The sequence below is a fragment of the Myodes glareolus genome, chromosome 1, assembly GCF_982192425.1.
Source record: "Myodes glareolus chromosome 1, mMyoGla1.1, whole genome shotgun sequence".
NCBI classification, from domain to species: Eukaryota; Metazoa; Chordata; class Mammalia; order Rodentia; family Cricetidae; genus Myodes; species Myodes glareolus.
This window is the reverse complement of record NC_142026.1, coordinates 27,591,596-27,598,232: the sequence shown is the minus strand read 5'-3', so window position 1 is coordinate 27,598,232 and position 6,637 is coordinate 27,591,596. Positions and strand designations below refer to the sequence as shown.

General features: G+C 40.8%; 1 protein-coding gene across 1 annotated transcript in view; it reads left to right on the top strand.

Moving 5' to 3' along the window:
- The first annotated feature begins 389 nt into the window (after positions 1-389).
- The window catches only part of LOC125396867 (nuclear autoantigen Sp-100-like), a 33,269-nt gene continuing 27,021 nt past the window's right edge, over positions 390-6,637 (top strand). The window contains 2 exon segments of the mRNA XM_085697359.2: positions 390-439; positions 5,895-5,933. The gene's annotated coding sequence lies outside the window, so the exon portion shown is untranslated.

The following is a 6,637-nucleotide window of genomic DNA, read 5'->3' as shown; positions in this document are numbered from 1 at the left end:
TCTGATTGCTATTAATCTTTGTCACAATAGATAAAAGCCCCAATAAACTCTTTAATAAGTTGCCTTGCTCGTGGTATTTAATCACAGCAACAAAAAAATAACTGCTACGTGTCCCTTCTTCAAGATATCTCATATGTAAAGCAGTTATCACCAAAGCTCCGAAAATCAGAAAGCTAAAAGTGTGATAGGAGACTTGCAGTAACAAAGTAATGCCACGAGAGGGCAGTATAGACTTGCAGAAACGCGTGAAAGGGACAGGGGTACCCGAGTTCTTCAGGGAAAGAAGCCTTCGGTCAAATGCAAATTTCACAAACGTTTTCCCTCGCTCTCCTACTAAACCCCACCCAGCCGGAGGTCCTAGCTTTCTCTCTAAGTTCTGTTTTCTGACTCCCGCCAGGAGGAAGGCTGCCGCGTTCCCTGAGGATTCCCGAGACTCAAGGTGGCTAACTGGGGAGGAGCTGGGAGGCTGCTGGGACGACAAAGGATGGAGGGAGAGCACGGAACAGCGCAGGAGAAGTGAGGCTTTGACTCCCTGAGGACTCCTTAACTGAGTCTATGAAATAGACAGCCGACAGGTTAATGTGAGGATAGGGTGCTGGCCTTGGTACCTATTGGAGAAGAGGGGAGGGGCTGTTAGACGGCCTGCGAGGTGCTTTGGGGGAAAATGAGCAAACGGCCGGATAGAAGGGATGATGGTCTGAGATAGAGTTCCTCTGAGGGTGAGCTTCCTCTCTTAGGATAAGTCTATCATTCTTCCCTGATGAAACTCCCAGGGAAGCATTGGTGGAAGGGAATTCTCTCGAAAGATCTGTTTCTCGTTGTTCATCTTAAAGGATTCCGAAGTGGTACATTCTGGGCCGTCATGTCCTGCACCCTGCATGGGTCAGGGCAGAAGCCATTTGCCAACCAGGTCTTTCCTAATGAGCTACCCCGCCTGAGGTCAGCGCCACCAGGGAGGGAGGGCGTAGTACCCGAGGGGAGGATCTGCTCCCCAGGGGACTGCTGCTGATTTCCAGTTAGTGCCCTGCCTTACTCCTCCCCCTGCGGCGGCAGCGCTGCCCGGCGGGGTGTGGGGGGGCACTCAAGGTGTCACTCTCAACAGCGGCTGTCCTTTGGGGTTCAGGAAAGGACTCCAGTAATTCTTTCTTTTAGGGGAAGAGCTAAGGGCGCTTCTTCTTTGCCCAAATTTAATTTCTTGTTTCATTTTCTGTTAAACTGTTAAGCTTCAAGTGAACTCAACTTCTGGCTTCTCACCTCACCCCCACGCCCAGTCGTGGCCTAATCGAGGGAGGAGGGCAGGGACCCCGGAAATCTTGCTTTGCCAACACCCAATATTATTTTGGGGGCGCTGCTTCTTTGTAAGCCCTATAACCCCGCAGAATAGAAAGTTGGGCTTTTCTGATTTTTATCTGATGTCTGCCAGGTCTTTGCTCTGACTGGGCCTCTTTTGGCGTTTCTCCAGCTATGCCCTCTCTGTCGACACTACCTAAAATGATTACAGATTCAACACAACCTCTATAGAAATTCCAACACCCCCTCCCACCCCCCACCAGGCGGGGTGGGGATGGAGGACACTCTACCTTTTAACTTCTAATCGTTTTTATTTCCACTACACAAATGGGAGCCCTGACCCTCAGAGTCTTATGGTACCATAGGGGTCCCTGATGGGGCAGAATAATCCTGGAAAAGAATAAAGATGGACAACTCATCCTCCCCTGCCTCCAATGTTTGAAACTTACTTCAAACCTACAGTTATTAAGGCAGTGGAGTTCTGGCATAGGGACTAATAGATGGATTGGAGAGATGGAGCCAAAGCCCAGAGAAACATTTGCAGACATAGGTACATTTACAGCAGAGGGGTTATGACTAAATGTAATTTTTTTTAGTGTTATTGAGTTTCTTATGTAAGTATTTACATCATTTCTATTCTTCCCTCTCTCCTGTTCCTCTTACTTCTTTGCAGAGTATTGGCCTCTTCCTCTTTCATTATTATTGTTACACATATATCTGAATATATCTATCACCTGTATCATCTATCTATCTATCTATCTATCTATCTATCTATCTATCTATCTACCTACCTACCTACCTTAAAAGGACCAAAACCGGAACAGGACACAAGAAGACCAAGCTTTCAGTACAAAGGAGATTTGCCCCAGAGGGACAAAGGGCAAGGAATAAGAGACAAAGGAGAGGGGAGAAAGGGGTAAGGGAGATGGGGAGGAATATCTGCCCCGGAGGGACTAAGGACTGCCTCTGGATGGAGAGGAGATGGTTGTGGTCCATAGGTAAATGGTTTATAAAGGGAAAAGAGAAAACCCTGTGCTAGGATAGATTGATTTGTTTTGATTGGGCATGTAAATTAGGGTAGCCGAAAGGAAGCTTTTGATTACTGGAGTTTAATACTTTAATAGCTAGACCTAGGTGGTCAGCCTCAGAAGGAGTAGTCAAGTAAGGGAATAGATCTTGGTGGCTAGCTTTAGGAATGTAGTCTATGGGTTAGTAAGAAGGTGGGAAGGGGGAAGGGCAAGGCCTGCCAGAACCTTGTTTGCCATGCTCCAGTCTATAGAGCCCTTCACATGTATGTAGGTATGTATATGTATGTACACACACACACACACAGCCTGCTGAGTCCACTCAGGGTTGCTCCCGTGTCTATGTGTTTAGCACTGACCACTTGTGATCAGATGACCTACCAGGAGGCTAGTCCCTGGAGAAGATTGAGTCAACCTCTCTCAGCAGCCATTATTTGTAATTCTTGATCCTGAAGTGGGGCTTTTGTGTGACAAAACATTTCCTGGGGACATACAACACGTACATCAGTTAGGGAATCTGTCCCGGGTCAGCAGCCATTCAGAGATTCACCAGTTTGACTCAAGTTTTCGTTTTAGTAAATAAGAGTTCTTCTATTTATTGATGTTATTGAGCTATATATTTTTCTCTGCTCCCCTCCCTTCTTTCCCCCTCCCCTCCTATCTTCTCCCATGGTCCTCATGCTCCCAATTTGCTCAGGAGATCTTGTCTTTTTCTACTTCCCATGTAGATTAGATCCATGTTTATCTCTCTTAGGGTTCTCTTTGTTGTCTGGGTTTTCTGGGGTTGTGAATTGTAGGCTGGTTTTTCTTTGCTTTATATCTAAAAGACACTTATGAGTGAGTACATATTATATTTGTCTTTCTGGATCAGGGTTACCTCACTCAATATGATGTTTTCTAGATCCATCCATTTGCCTGCATTTTTTTTGCCTGCAAATTTTAAGATGTCATTACTTTTTACTGCTGTATAGTACTCTATTGTGTAAATGTACCACATCTTCATTATACATTCTTCGAAACAACATTTAGGTTGTTTCCAGGTTCTGGCTATGACATATAATGCTGCTATGAACATAGTTGAGCACATGCCCTTGTGGTATGATTGAGCATCCTTGGGGTATATACTCCAAAGTAGTATTGCTGGGTCTTGAGATAGGTTGTTTCCTAATTTTCTGGGAAATCGCCATACTTATTTCCAAAGTGGCTGTACCAGTTTGCACTCCCACTAGCAATGCAGAAGTGCTCCCTTTACCCCACAACCTCTCCAGCATAAGTTGTCATCAGTGTTTTTGATCTTGGTCATTCTGACAGGTATAAGATAGAATCTCAGAGTTGTTTTTATTTGCATTTTTCTGATGGCTAAGGATATTGAACATTTCCTTAAGTGTCTTTCAGCCATTTTAGATTCCTCTGTTGAGAGTTCTCTGTTTAGGTCTGTACCCCATTTTTTTTTATTGGATTCTGTGATCTTTTGGTGTCCAATGTCTTGAGTTCTCTGTCTGATGTGGGGTTGGTGAAGATTTTTTTCCCATTCTGTAGGCTGTTATTTTGTCTTATTAGCCATGTCCGTTGCTTTACAGAAGCTTCTCAGTTTCAGAAGGTCCCATTTATTAATTGTTGCTCTCAGTGTCTGTGCTACTGGGGTTATATTTAGTAAGTGGTCTCCTGTGCCAATGAGTTAAAGTGTACTTCTCACTTTCTTTTCTGTGTCGTTAGTGTGGTTGGTTTTATATTGAGGTCTTTGGTCCATTTGGGTTTGAGCTTTGTGCATGGTGATAGATATGGATCTATTTTCATTCTTCTACATGTTGATATTCAGTTATGCCAGCACCATTTGTTGCATGTACTTTCTTTTTCTATCCTATTTTTTGCTTCTTTGTCAAAAATCAGGTGTTTGTAAGTGTGTGGATTGATATCCAGGTCTTTGATTCAGTTCTATTGGTCCTCCTGTCTGTTTTTATGCCAATACCAGGCTGTGTACTATAGCTCTGTAGTAGAGTTTGAAGTCAGGAATTGTGATGCCTGTAGAAGTTCCTTTATTTTACAGGATTGTTTCGACTACCCTGGGTTTTTTGCTTTTCCATATGAAGTTGAGTATTGTTCTTTCAAGGTCTGTGAAGAATTTTACTGGGATTTTGATGGCCATTGCATTGAATCTATAGATTGCTATTGGTAAAATTGCCATTTTTACTATGTTAACTCTACCTACCCAAGCGCATTGGAGATTTTTCTATATTCTGGTGTCTTCTTCAATTTTTTTCTTTCAAAGATTTGTCATACAGGTCTTCCACTTGTTTGAGTAGAGTTACTCCAGGATATTTTATGTTATTTGTGATTATTGTGAAGGGTGATGTTTCTCTGATTTCTTTCTCAACCCATTTAGCATCTGTATACAGTAGGGATACTGTTTTTCTTGTGTTAATCTTGTAGCCTGCTACATTAATGAAGGTGTTTATGAATTGTAGAAGTTCCTTGGTAGAATTTTTGGGGTTGCTTATGCAAACTATCATATCATCAGCAAATAGTGTGAGTTTGACTACTTTTCCGGTTTGTATCCCCTTGATTTCCTTTTGGTGCCTTATTGCTCTAGCTAGAACCTCAAGAACTATATTGAATAGATATGGAGAGAATATACAACCTTGTCTTGTTCCTGATTTTAGTGGGATCGCTTTGAGTTTCTCTCCATTTAGTTTGATGTTGGCTGTTGGCTTGCTGTATATTGTCTTAATTATGTTTAGGTATCCCTGCCCTCTTCAAGACCCTTATCATGAATTATCATGAAGGGATGTTGTATTTTTGTTGAAGGCTTTTCAGATTCTAATGAGATGGCTTTCTTTTTTTTCAGTTTGTTTATATGATGGATTACATTGATAGATTTTCATATGTCGAACCATTCCTGCATCTCTGGAATGAAGCCTACTTGGTCATGGTGGATGATTTTTCTTATGTGTCTTGGATTTGGTTTGCCAGTATTTTATTGAGAATTTTTGCATCAATGTTCATTAGTGAGATTGGTCTGTAATTCTCTTTCTTAGTAATGTCTTAGTATGGTTTGAGTATCAGGGTAATTGTAGTCTCGTAAAACGGGTTTGGCAATGTTGTTTCTGTTTCTATTGTGTGGAACAATTTTGAGGAGTATTGGTATTAGTTCTTCTTTGAAAATCTTATAGAATTCAGAGTTGAAACCATCTGGTCCTGTTTTTTTTTTTTTTTTAGGCTGGGATATTTTGATGCTTGTTTCTATTTCTTTAGCAGCTATAGGTTTATCTAATTTGCTTATCTGGTCTTGATTTAATTTTGGTAAGTGATATTTATCCAGAAAATTGTCCATTTCCTTTAAGTTTTCCAATTCAGTGGAGTACAGGTTTTTGAAGTATGACTTGATTATTTTCTGGATTTCCTTTGTGTCTGTTGTTATGTCTCCACTTTTGTTTCTGATTTTGTTAATTTGGATATTCTCTCTCTGCCTTTTTCTTAGATTGGATAAAGGTTGTTTATTTTGTTGACTTTGTTGAAGAACCAACTCATTCTCATTGATTCTTTGTGTTGTTTTCTTTGTTTCTATTTTGTTGATTTCAGCTCTCAATTTGATTATTTCCTGCCATCTAGTCCTCCTGGGTAAGTTTGCTTCTTATTGTTCTAGAGTTTTCAAATGTTCTGTTAACTCACTAGTGTGGGATTTTTCCAGTTTCTTTATGTAGGCATTTAGTGCTATGAACTTTCCTCTTAACACTGCATTCATTGTGTCCCATAAATTGGGTATGTTGTGTGGTCATTTTCATTGAATTTTAGGAAGTCTTTAATTTCTTCGTTTATTTCTTCCTTGAACCATTGGTGATTCAGGTGAGCTCTGTTTAATTTCCTTGTGTTTATGGGCTTTCTGAAATTAGTATTGTTGTTGAATTCTAGTTTTAAGCCACAGTGATCCAGTAAGATACATGGAGTTATTCCAATTTTCTTTTGTATCTGTGTTACCTAGTATGTGGTCAATTTTAGAGAGGATTCCTTGAGGTCCTGAGAAGAAGATATATTCCTTTATGTTTGGATGGAATATTCTATAGATGTCTGTTAAGTCCATTTGAGTCATAACATCTGTTAGTTCCCTTATTTCTCTGTTCATTTTTTTGTCTGACAGACCTCTCCAGTGGTGAGAGTAGGGTGTTGAAGTCTCCCACTATTAGTGTGTGGGGTGTAATGTGTGATTTAATCTTTAGTAGTGTTTCTTTTACATATGAGTGTGCCCTTGTATTTGGTATTCAATATTGAGGTTTTCTCTTGATGGATTTTTCCTGTGACAAATATGAAATGTCCTTCTTTGTCTC